Here is a 14,305-nt window from a genome sequence, read left to right as displayed (position 1 = left end):
TCATCACTACTCCATGCTGATCCCAAAAGACTTTGGCTGCAGAGGGTATGACCTGTGCCTTTTTTCTATTGATTATTATTATTATTATTATTATTATTATTGTTATTATTATTATTATTATTATTATTATTATTATTATTATTATTATTATTATTATTATTATTATTATTATTATTATTATTATTATCATTATTATTATTATCATTATCATTATCATTATTATTATTATTATTATTATTAATATTATTATTATTATTATTGCTATTGCTATTGTTATTATTATTATTATTATTACATTGTTTTAACTGGGCCTTCGTTTCTGGATCAAAGTGATGAACCCAAGTATCATCCTGCGTGATTAAATAAGCTCTCCTGGGTTTCTTGGCACATGACCAATAGACTCGTTCCTGCTTCTGGAAAGGTGTAAGCAAACAACATGATCTATAGAAATGCGTATCATTATGCATATGAAATTTCAGCCTCCTAAGATAAGCGGAAGTGGGTCAAGAGAAATCTTTACTGAGCGCCCCTCGTAGTAAAATGGTGTAGCATCCTCTCTTCCCCTTATCACTGCATACTGCTTGCACAAGAGAAACTATATACTTTTCTCATTTTACGGTCTCTCCCTTGATTCCTCCGACGCCCCTGGCTATTTCCTGAAGGCGCAATGACAGGTATGCTAAGAGGAGACCGTCACGAGAATCGTCCAACAGCGATGAAAAATGCCGAAAAGAAAATGACGAAAGAAAACCTGAATCATCATTATGAGTTCCGACTGCAACGCGAAGGCAGGCATGGATGCAACCTCTCGTTGTTTCGCTAAGAATTTTGTATTATTTGTCAAGTCTTCCAGTGTTCCTAATATAATTATTATTAATATTATTATCATTATCATTATCAATATTATTATCATTATCATTATCAATGTTATTATCATCATTATTATTATTATTATTATTATTATTATTATTGTTATTTTATTATTATTATTATTATTATTATTATTATTATTATTATTATTATTATTATTATTATTATTATTATTATTATTGGTATTATTATTACCATTACCAATACTATCATTTATGTTATTATTGTTGTTGTTGTCGTAACAATCATCATTTATTTATTTAGTAGTTATAGTAGTAGATTTTTTATAATAATAATAATATTAATGATGATGATGATGATGAGATGATAATGCTGCTGCTGATGATAATGATAATGATAACGAAAATGATAATGATAATAATAATGATAATGATGATGATGATGATGTGATACCGAAAATGATAATAACACGAAAACAACAACAAAAACAACAACAACAACAATAATAATAATAATGATAATAATAATAATAATAATAATAATAATAATAATAAGAATAATTACTATTATTATTATAATGATATTAATCATAATGATATTGGATTAATAATAATGACCACGATGATTGATGACAAATGACTACTATTTCCTACTATACTAACAATAATGAGGGTTAGTGTTATTAGTTAGTATTAGTAGTATATCTATTATATTAGATATTAGTATTATTATTTAGGTTATTATTATTTCATAATAATAATAATAAATATAATAATAATATATAGTAAAAGAAAAATAAGTAAAAACAAGATAATAATGATAATAATAAAATGATAATAAGAAATAATATATGATTAATGATAACAACAACAACAACAACAAACAGCAGCAACAAACAATAATAATATAAAATAATAAAATAATAAGATAAATAATCAATAATAATTAATAATAAGTAATATAAGAATAAGATATAAGAATAATAGGAAGAAAAAGAATAATTCTAATATTAAATTGGTAGTGTTATTATTAAGGATCATTATTATGTATTTGTTATATTATATTTATATTTATTATTATTATATTATTATTATTATCATTATTATTATTATTATTATGATTATTATTATTATCATCATTATTATTATCATTGTCATTATCTATCATCATCATTCCTTATCATTTATTATCATTATTGTTGTCATTATCATTATCCCCCCAATTTTTTTTTTTTTTCAATTGTTATTACTATTATCACTGTTCATACTAGTTAATGATTATCGTACTTATTGATATTATTATGATGATGGGAAAGTGTTATTATGTATTCATCATTATCACACATCATCATCACCATCATCAGGATCATCAGCAGCATACTCCTCCTCCTCTTCCCCATCTAATCATCATCATCATCATATCAAATCATCATATCATCATCATCATCATCACAATCATCACCATCCCATATTATTATTAATTTGTATTCCTTATTACTATTATATTATTATTCTGATTAGATGTATTATATTATCATATTATATTACATTATTATTATTATTATTATTATCATTGTTGTTGTTGTTATAGTATTGTCATTATAATCATTATTATTGTATTATTATGATTATGAGTATTATTATATTATATTATGAATATTACTGGTACTATATTTGTATTATTATTATCATTATTCTTTCATCATTGTTATTACTGGAGTTACTTATGTATTGATAATTATCATTGTTTGTGTTATGATCAGTTCTGGGTTTCTCAACTATTAGCATTACGATCATTACTTGTTATATTTATCATTTGATTGTTATTTTTATTATTATTATATTATTATTATTATTATTGGTAGTGGTAGTAGTAGATCCACTCCACTATTATTATTATCATTATTGTTACTACATTTATTATCATTATTATTCATATCATTATAATCATCCCTATTTTTAATGTTGTATCATCATTATCATTACTATTAATCTATTATTATTATGATGATGATGGATGATTATTATCATTATTATTATTATTATTAATTATCATGATAGTAACGTTTAATAGTGGAAATTGGATAATTATTACTAATATTGTTGTTGTGTTTTTGTATTGTTTTCATTAGTGTTTTTCAGTATAACTATTATTTTTCCTTATCTATAATTGTATTGCATTTATCCTTATCAGTGTTAGCAAAACAATAATAATAAAGTAGAAATAAAAATTTGATAATTTACTCTCGTAACAATAATAATAATAATAATAATAACAATGATAATAATAAATAATAATGGTAATAACACCAATAATAATAATGATAACAAATGATAATGTTATAATAATACTAAAATGATAATAATAATGATAATAAAAAAATAACAATAATAATAATGATGATGACGATGATGATTATAACAAAAATAAGAAAAAAGAATAATAATAATAATAATAATAATAATAAATAATAATGATAATAATAATATAATAATAATAATAAAAACAACAACAACAGGGACACTTTATTATCACCCTTTTTCTTGTTACTGTAATTTTTTTTTGTTGGTATGTGTTCTTGATAACAGTCTTACTGTATATTTGGTATTTCTCTATTTTTTCTGAATTATTATTATTATCACTATTCCTATTTCTTAATTGATATCAATAATGTTAATATCACAATTCTTTATTGTTATGATTATATAGCTATTATTATAATTTAATCATTCAGTATTATTTTACATTATTCAAAGCTATTATATTATTATTATTATTATAGTTAGAGTAATTAATAAATTAGTATTACTATTATTATATGTTCACTATCCGTTTTGTTGTTATCATTATGTGTTGATGATTAATTTCATCACCAAACTATATCATCATTATAATCTATTAATTCATGTTGAAAATAATGATAGTTATAGTAATAACATTAATGATGATGATGATTATCATAATAACAACAACAACAACAACAACCAACCAAGAAATCAATAGCAAAATATATTATCATTTATTATTATATTTACTGTATTTTATTATGAATATTATATTGTTAGTGTTGTTATTATCCCAACGTCTGTTCGAAGAAAGAGCTGGACCAGGGAGATATGATAGTTTTACAGAATGCAAATTTATTAGTGTGGAAGGCTTGACAAAAAGATTGCCATCGATGTATAAAAGAATGTCTTAAAGTGTGGGTAATAATCCGTGGCTGGCAGACGGAGAAGGTGGTTGGTATGATGTGGAAATAGCGGCGTTGTCTGCTAGTGTATCTGCCGTCATTGCCAGGGATTCAACATGGTGGGCCCCAGCAAAATTTGCTTGTTTATGGCGTGTGGACAGGTAGAAAACCGTTCTGGATCTTACAAACAAGGGTTGTTGGTGTTGTATTGACTTTAGAGAGTTAATGAGTTAGGAATCATAAAAATTGTAAAAAGGAAGAGGAGATGAGATATGTGTTTTAGAGCAAAGAGGAGGCTACGGGGGGGGACTGGGGGTTTGTGGTCTTGGGGGGGAGGCATACAGTCTGTAGTAAGTTGACACTGGATCAGGAGGGAAGGGGAGTATTTGAAAGTACGAGTTGTGGAGATTACTGCAAAAACCAGCACCGGAGGGGATTTGGAATCCATCGTATATAGTGTGAATACTAGAGGATGAATGGAGACATGGTCAAGGAAATGGGTGAGAAGACGTAGGGGGATATTGATTTGGTGGGTCGGAAAAACAGAAGAGCAAGTATGGGGTGAGAGAAGCCATGAGGGACGGAATGGACAGAGAAACGGGAGAGGTTGGGATGGGGGAAAGGGGAATGGGAGAGGAGGTATCCATGCGATGGAGAAAGGCGTAGGTAAGCGTGGAGATGAGTAAGGTAAGAAGTAGGATTGTGGATAGTTAGTTTAGGAGGGAAAGTTGTGGCATCGAACATCGCACGGAGAGAGAGAAAGGCATGACGTGAGATAGGATGGTATGCCTGATTCCAGTATACAGATCTCAACTGGAGAGGAGCGAAAGGCGCCTAGTGCTAAGCCAAGACCACAGTGATGGATTGTATCAAGATGGGCAAGGAGAGAAGTTTGAGGCAGAGGAGTAGATATGGCACCATAATAAAAGAGTGGAGAGGATCAAGTAACATGAAGATGAAGGAGAGTTTGCGATCGAGACCCAGATATATGGGTTAGCATAAAGAAGAGGGGGGTAGGGGACCTACCACGTGGCGAGAGAAAAGGATGGAGAAACAGATTAGAGAGAAATGCGGAAACCATGATTTGTGGCCCAGAAGATACTATGAGATTGTAGATTGAAGAAATGGGGTAGAGATTTTGTTGGATTGCAGAGGCATAGATGGTTAAATCATCAAAATATAGTGATGACCGGGCTCATGTGGTAAAACGAGGGAAATATCATTAAACTGCAAGAGGAATAAAGTGGTATTGAGTACACTGCATGTGGGACACCTCTCGATTGAGGAAAGAAAGATAATGTGGCAAGAGGCAATATTGACCTGGAAAGTGCGTTGGAGAGGAGGAACTTATGAATATGAAGATAACCCATGTTCCACGTATGCTAGAGAGGACAATGTTGGAGAATATGGTACTGCCATGTCGTATCATATGCTTTTTCTAATAAAAAAATCTAGATTACGGATTCATGGCGTGCAAATGAGATGTTAATATATGTCTCAAAATGAGCAAGGGGGTCAAGCGTGCTTCTGGTTCGGCGAAAACCGAATTGGGAAGGAGAGAGAAGATTGGGAGATCAAGATACAATTAGCGGAAGTTCGCCAATTCGCTCTAATAGTTTGCACAAGCAGCTAGTTAGTGCGATGGGGCAATAGTCTTGAGGGAGGGTACCCGATGTATTGGGTTCAGGAAGGGAAGGATAAGAGTTCTCGCCAAAAAAAAAAAAAAAAAAAATTAGAAGGAAAATCCTGTGTTCATATGTGGTCGTAAATTTTAATAGAAGGATAAGGAGGAAGATGGGAGTTGCCGGAGCATTAAGATAGTGACTACGTCAGGGCCTTCATGGAGTGTTGCGGCATGATTGTAGGCAGCAATGAGTTCAGAGGAAAGAAAATGGGAGCAGTATCGGACTCAGCTGAGGATGGGTGAAGGTAATGGGGGATGTTCTCTGGTGGTTTAATAGAAGAGAAGTGTGGAGAAAGGTGAGAACCACTACTGAACTGCTGAAATAATACCCGTTCATTGCGACTTGGAGAGGATCAGAAATGAGGATATCTCGAATATGGAGAACGGGGCAGGATGGGGGGATGTTTGCCTGATAATTTATGGATGCGCCAAACATTTGAGTAGATGTACGAAGGATAATTGATGAAACAGATTTCGCCAGCTATTTGTTTCTATTCCGGGATTATACGACGAAGATAGGCAGATGACTCTTTTAAAGGAGATAAGGGCGGATAGTTGATTTGGATTACCTCTATTGTAGCGGTAAACTGTTCCAGGCTTCACATTTAAGCGGAAGGTTTAGTGCAATCAGAATCGCCACATTAGAACAAATTTGGAGGTCTATGGTCTGAGGTTCGAGGGGTAGCTGTATGTGCAGCTCTTAAGACCTGTATTGTAATAACACGTATCACTCTGAAAATGGAGGTGAGGGGAGGATGGAGTGGTATGATAGCAGAGAGTGAAGTGAAAGTATGCCAGTCGGCTCTATCAAAGCACCAGGTGGGGACTTAGGAAGTGGTCGTATGAAGTAGGAGACAGGAGAACTGGAAAGTGGTCCACTATAGGGAAAGTGGTCTAAGACTGACCAATGGAAATATAAATGAAGAGAAGGCGGAGCATTAGAGAGAGGTCAATGCATGAAAAGATTGTGTGCGTGTATCAAAGTGTGTGGTGCGATCTGAATTAGAAAGTAGGTCGCTGGGAGAGGAAGCGCTCTAGAGATCGGCCTCGAGTTGTGTAGAATCACCCAAGAGTGTGGTGGCAGTTAAAGTCACAAACTATGAGGAAAGGTGTTGAAGTTGGGAAATAGATTTTCAAAAGCAACAAAGTCATGGGGTGGGAAGGGGAAAAGTAGACTGAAATCACTGTGATCAAAACGATGAAGGAAGAACGAATAACTGTGCAAGGGGGACATTGGTTTGAAAGGGAGGTGTGACATAAGGTGTTTTCTGATTGATAGTAGGACGAGGACATAAAGGGAATGTGGGGAAGGAGACAAAATTATAATTGGCGGGATTGGTATTGGGGGTGTGTAAGAAAGGCTCTTGAAGGCATACAATAGAGGGTTATAAGAGGAAAGGATTCTGACGAAGTCAGGTCTGTGGGAGCGGAAAACCGACGAATATTCCAATGAGGATAGTTATACTTAGTGATAAGATTGTAGAACATGTTGGAGACTGTGAGGGGAAGCAGCTAGAGGGTGGGATAAGGACTGAGAGGTCTGAGATGGCGAGAGGTGTGGGAGTTGGTGTTCTACTGGAGGGGGATTAGGAGATGGAGGGTCTGAGGAAAGGGGGATACTTGGACATAAGGGATTCACGTGTGTATCCAGGAGGGAGTGGAAGGGTAGAGGGGATGGTGGGAGGGTTAATGTGGGCGGTTTGGGGTCGGGGGGGATGGGCTGTGTGGGAGGGGTTAGGAGGATAGGGTGTAGGGGGGATATCATTGTGAGGATGGATATCAGAAGTTACTGGAGAGTGGAAGGAGCAGAGTGTAAGATTTGGAGGTTGAGTGTCAGGTTTTCATTAAGTAATCTTGACTATTCAAATAGTTTTTCTGAGGAGTTGGTTGGACGTTTTGGGATAAAGGATTTTCTCTGTGAGGGGGGGAAGAGAGGACTGTGTCTCGAGCATAAGGACCAAGGAAGGGGAGGTGATTCTGTGGGTAGGGGAAGAGGGGGTGGATACGTTTGTTCTGTCTGTATGGGTAGTGCGAGGAGGGAGAGGGGAAGGTGTTGGGGTTGTAGTGGTGATTGGAGTCTCTGTAGTAGAGATTGGAGGCGGTCTGGGTTTAGGATGGCAAAGAGTTTGATGGGAAGGTAGGAGTTAGAGAGGGGGAGTTAGATGTAGGGGGGTGGGGTTTAGGAGACTTGGTAGAATGAGCAGTCTACTGGAGTAAGAGTAAGAGGGAAACCACATCGACGTTGCTCCTGTCTGGCTTCACGTAGTGTGGAAGTCCAAGTTTGAATCTGAGAGTTGCAACTTCCAGACTCATAATTTGTAGTGGGACAGCCCCTATTAAAATACCTATGGGGGCCGCCACAGTTGCACATGTGCGTGATTGTGCAGAGCAGTAGATCGGGTATGGCCAGGTTGGGCACATATTGGGCACTGGCTGTTGGAACGGCAAGTTGGCGGGGTCCAGGACGCAAACAATTGTTGGCACTGACGTAGGAGGAGGTGGTATCGGACACAAGGGAGGGATTTCCTCCTATGTAGACGTTAAAGGGAAAGGTCATGTCTATGGAAGGTAATGTTAGGCTATGTTAGTGGGTTCTTTGTGACCTCTAGGGGGAATGGAGTAGCATTGTACTGAGTGCATCATAGTCTGTGAGACAGGCAAGTAGTTCTTCTCAACAATCTGGACCATCTTTGTCATAGATGGGCAATTTGCTGGGACATTGAGAACTGTTCTGAGTGCAAGTATTGAGGGTTGGTGGGGGTTCTGCAAGGAGGGGGTTACCATATGGGTCGGTTAGTTTTGTTAATGCTATAGCTGATTTTCGGATGTACTGTGACAAGACGGGAGCGGTCGGGTCGGATACAGAAAGAGACTTACTACTGTTTTTGGAGGCCATGTTGGAAGAGAAGGTGTTGTCAGAGTAGGGAGCTTGGGAGGGATCAGAAAACGGTCCCATTGGCTGCGCTAAAGAGAGTATCAAGATGTTGTAGAGATAGGGTAGTAGAAGGGCGGGGGACGTGACGAAGATGGAGTAGTGTTGAGGGAGTAGTGTTATGGAGAGGTGGGCAATAAGGCGTAATGTATTAATTAGGGAGGATGGGTGGTGATGTTGGAGGTTGGGGGTGATGATTGAAGTTGAGCAGGCTGGAGGTGAAAGTTCATTAAGGTTGATGTAGGCTACTGTCTGCAGGCAGTGAGAGGGGGTAGTTATTGCAGTGTCGGAGCCGCGGTCAAAGGAGGAGCCTGGGTCAGGGAATCGGCGTGGGTTTACATCGATTTGGGGCTATTTGATAAAGGGACAAAGCCTCATTGCCAAATAGTGGGATATGTTTCATTACTGGCCATGGTAAGCCATGGATTATTGTTGGGGATAAAAACAGTCCACCCCTCAGGGGTCCCCTTGACGGGGTAAAAAGGAGGTAACTAAATCAGGGGAATACCGTGCCATGGCTCCCTCAGCCTTTCAGCCTTTCAGGCCACGACTCTCAACTTAGAGGTGGATAACAGAAGGGTTGGGAAGGGACAGAACGAAAAGGGGGAAGGAAAAAAGACCATGCAAAATAGTGAATCGAGGGCTGAGTCCCAAGGTGTGGGAGTTCCCCATCATTGGGTCCCAGTCCACGACAAAACAAGGGCGGGGATTGGGGCTTGAGGGTATATATACATACATACATCTATCTATATATATCATCTATATATATATAATAGATATAATATATTATAGATATATATCTGTCAACACGACAACAACGGGCAGGGGATTGGGGGGGGAATATACATGACATATATATATATATATATATTATTATATAATATCGATATATATTATATATAGAGGTATATATCATAATCTATATATATCGATATATGATATTGTAGCTATATAGGCATATAGATATATATCTAGATATATATAGCTATATGCTCTATATCAGATATTAGTTCTGTATGTAGCATGTATGTATGTATGATGTACGGATGTATGTATGTATGTATGTAGGCCTGCATGTATGTATATGTAGAAGATCTATGTGTATTTATATATAGATGTAGATATATATAATATAAATATATATATAATAAAGATATATATATATAGAGATATATATAGATATGAGATATATATAGATATATACAGATAGATAAGATATATAAGATAGATATATATGATAAATATATAGACATATATTATGCTATATATATATATATATATATATATATATCTATATATATATATATACAAGGTGATCCATATATACACAGACACACCACAACACACACACACAACACACACACACACAATATATAGATATATAAGATATATATATATATATATATATAGATATATATATAGAGTATATTATGTGATATATATATAAATATACAAAAATACATATTAATATATATATATCTTCTAATATATTAATAGATTATATATGTAGGTTTGTAGAGGGAGATATATATATACAAAATATATATATAGATATATAATATATATATAATATATATATATATATATATATATATATATTTATGGTGTGGGTGTGTGTGACGGTGTGGTGGGTGTGGTCTGGGATATATTGGATACACACTTGTATATAGATATATATATAGATCATATTATATATATATGTATCTTATTATATGAGATATGTATATACGATTATAGAGAGATATATATTAGAGAGAGATAGATAGATATGGAGAGATAGTAAGATAGATAGATAGGATAGAGATATTATCTATATATTTATAGATATGATATATATATGTATATAGATATATATATATATAATATATATATATATGTTTATATATATAGATATTATATGTAGGTTATGTTTATATGTATATATATATATAGTATATATATAATATATAATATATATATATTTATATATATACATAGATTAATAAATACACAAGATATATTATCTACCATATACAACATGCATGCATTACATACATACATACATACATACGTCACATACATACATAATACCAGGCTACATACATAAAGAATATATATATATATATATATTATATATATATAATATATATATATATATGCATATTATATACATATATATATATAATATATATATTATATAGATATATACATATATACTATATATATATATGATCATATATATATAATATAGAGATATATATATATAGATGTATGTATATATACCCCCCCAATCCCTGCCCCGTTGTTGGTCGTGGGACATATATAATATATATATATATCTATATATATATTATTATATATTATTAGTATAATATATATAGGATGTATGTATATATACACCCCCAAATCCCTGACCGTTGTTGTCGTGGACGGGATTCCCAATGATGGGGAACTCCCCAACCTTGGAACTCCGCCCTCGATTCAACTAATTTTGCATGGTCTTTTTTCTTTCCTTCCACTATTCGTTTCTGTCCTTCACCAAACCTTCTGTATCACCTCTAAGGTGTGAGGTCGTGCGCAAAGGATGAAGGCTGAGGGAGCCATGCGGCAACGGTATTCCCCTCTGATTTAGTTACCTAGCGTTACCCTCAAGGGGAACCTGAGGGTGGATGTTTTAGCCCCTCAACATAATCTTTAAACAAATCTTTTATATAGTTCCTATTTAGTGTATACTTTGTATGAGGGTATTACTAGCAATATATTCAAGTTACCCCCTGCACTGTGTTTTCTATGTATGCATATCCCCAACCTGCAAGTATGTAGACTCCCAATCCTCCCATATAAGATCTTAATTAAGGAAGCAGCACCTTACAAGAAGGTATATCATTAACCTTAAAACAGAAGGCTACAGGAAGAACCAACATAACAAAATTGGTGACGAACATGGATTTGCCTTAAAGGGTTTATTAGAGCAATAAATTATACATTTCAGGTCAGTATATGATGTACTGGTGTATTTACACGTGTGGTCAAACACAAGGTCCAACACATTACAGCATTCAAAACAAAAACCATCCCTAATTTTTTTCCTTCACAGGTCCTTATCTTCAAATTTTAGCAACAACTTTTCCTGCGAGCTTTGAGAATGATTTTTAAAGCTAAGAAATACACAATATAATATATGAGCAATAAATCTGAAAATCTAGTTCATCAGGAAAATATGATAGTAACTACAAAATACATAAAAAAACAATGAATATGAGTTATTTTACAATACACTATGAAATTTAGGTCTCTTCACACCTGCAAAATGTATCATTATTGTTCATTGTTACTATTTATAACTAAAGCTGATTGCTTGCCTTAATTTGTTCTATATTATAGATGGATAATTGCAAAATCCAATATTTGGGCTGACCCTTTCAAGTGAAATTTTATGCAACTCTTTTATTTCTTATGAAATTGTGTGTACAGTTGCACAAAAAAGCACAGCATGTAACATTAAGCAGCATTTTAGGACATATGGAAGTAGTATGTGATGGTTAATGGTTAATGGTTAAAAGCAAGATAAATGTGCTAGACATCTAAGGTCATGTAGCACTATAGTTAATGTTAGGGAAGGGTGGTAGAGTTAGTGATTAGTTGTCTAAGCTGGGCAAAGGAATTGGTGAGTGAAAGGGTTAGAGTCAGGTGTGGTAAGGAGATTAGATGGAGGATATGTATGCATTTGAGGAAAGAGAATAGGTTGTTGAAACAGAAAGTGTGGGATTCTGTAAGGATGTCTGATAGGTTGGAGGTCGGTGAAGGGAGGATAGGTGGGGGAAAGCAGAGGTAAGTATGGACGAGACATAAAGGGAATGTGGGAAGAGACAAAATGAAAATTTGGGGGATTGGTATTGGAGGATGTGTAAGAAAGGTCTCTTGAAGGCATACAATAGAGGGGTTTATAAGAGGAAAGGATATGACAAAGGTCAGGTCTGTGGGAGCAGTTTCCGCGTATTTTCCAATTTAGTATAGTTATACTTTAGTGTTATAGTTTGTAGTACGTTTTGGTGATTTTGAGGGGAAGCAGCTAGAGGGGGGATAAGGACCGAGAGGTCTGAGAATGGGAGAGGTGTGGGAGTTGGTGTTCTACTACTAGGAGGGGTATTAGGAGACAGGGGTCTGGGGGAAGGGGATACTTGTGACATAAGGGATTCATGTGTGTATCAAGGAGGGAGTGGAAGGGGTAGAGGGGATGGTGGGAGGGTTACATAAGGGATTCACGTGTGTATCCAGGAGGGAAAGGAAGGGATAGAGGGGATGGTGGAGGGTTAATGTGGGCGGGGTTTGGGGGGGGGGGGGAATGGGCTGTGTTGGGAGGGGTTAGGAGGATGGGTGTAGGGGGGATATCGTTAGGAGGAGGAGGATATCAGCAGTTACTTTGGGGTGTGAAAGGAGCAGGAGTTGTGAGATTTGGAGGTTGAGTGTCAGTTTTCATTAAGTAATCTTGAATATTTTCAATAGTTTCTTCTGAGGAGTTTGGGTTTGGGGGGTTTTGGGGGATAAAGGATTTCTTGTGAGGGGGGAAGAGAGGATTGGTGTCTCAAGCGTAGGGGGAAAGGAAGGTGGAGGTGTTTTTGTGGTAGGGGAAGAGGGGGTGGAACGTTTGTTCTGTCTCTTACGGTAGTGCGAGGAGGGGGAGGGGAAGGTGTTGGGGTTGTAGTGGGGATTGGAGTATCTGTAGTAGAGATTGGAGTGTCTGGGTTTAGGATGGCAAAAGAGTTTTACTGGGGAAGGTAGGAGGTAGAAGAGGGGGAGTTAGATGTAGGGGGGTGGGTTAGGAGAATTGGTAGAATGAGCGTATTACTGGAGTATGGAGTAAGAGAGAAACCACGTCGACGTGCTTCCTGTCTGGCTTCATGTAGTGTGAGTCCAGTTGAATCTGAGAGTTGCTACCTCAGACTCAAACTTGTAGGTGGGACAGCCCCTATAAAAAAACATTATGGGGGCCGCCACAGTTGGCACATGTGCGTGATTGTGCAGAGCAGTTCGGTTTGGGGATGGCCAGGGTTTAGCACACAGTGGGCATCTGGCTGTGGAACGGCAATGTTTGGCTGGGTGTCCTAGACGCCAACAATTTTTGGCCCCTGGGTGGAGGGGGTTGGTATGGACGAACAGGGAGGGTTCTCCTCCTATGTAGACGTTAAAGGGAAGGTCATGTCTACGGAAGGCAATTTTGGCTATGTTAGTGGGTTTCTTTCGATGACCTCTGGGGGGAATGGAGTAGCTTGTACTGATGTTGCATCCTAGTCTGTGAGACAGGCAAGTAGGTCTTCTCCACATTCTGACAATCTTTGTCATAGATTGGGCAATTTGCTGGGGAGACAAACTGTTCCGGTGCAAGTATTGAGGGTTGGATGGGGTTACCATATAGGTCAGTTAGTTTGTTAATGCTATAGCTTGGTTTTTGGATGTTTCTGTGACAAGACGGGGGCGGTCGGGTCGGCGACGGGAAGAGACTTTACCTACTTGTTTTTGGAGACATTGTTGGAAGAGAAGGGGGTTTCAGAGTGGGAGTATGGGAGGGATCACGAAAAAAACGGTCCCATTTGGCTGCGCTAAAAAAGTATTTAAGATTGTTTTTAGTGATGGGGTAGTAGAAGGGCGGGGGCGTGACGGATGGAGTAGGTTGAGGGGGGTTGGGTTT

Source organism: Penaeus monodon, chromosome 18 (assembly GCF_015228065.2).
Source record: "Penaeus monodon isolate SGIC_2016 chromosome 18, NSTDA_Pmon_1, whole genome shotgun sequence".
Taxonomy (NCBI): domain Eukaryota; kingdom Metazoa; phylum Arthropoda; class Malacostraca; order Decapoda; family Penaeidae; genus Penaeus; species Penaeus monodon.
This window is presented reverse-complemented; position numbering follows the sequence as displayed.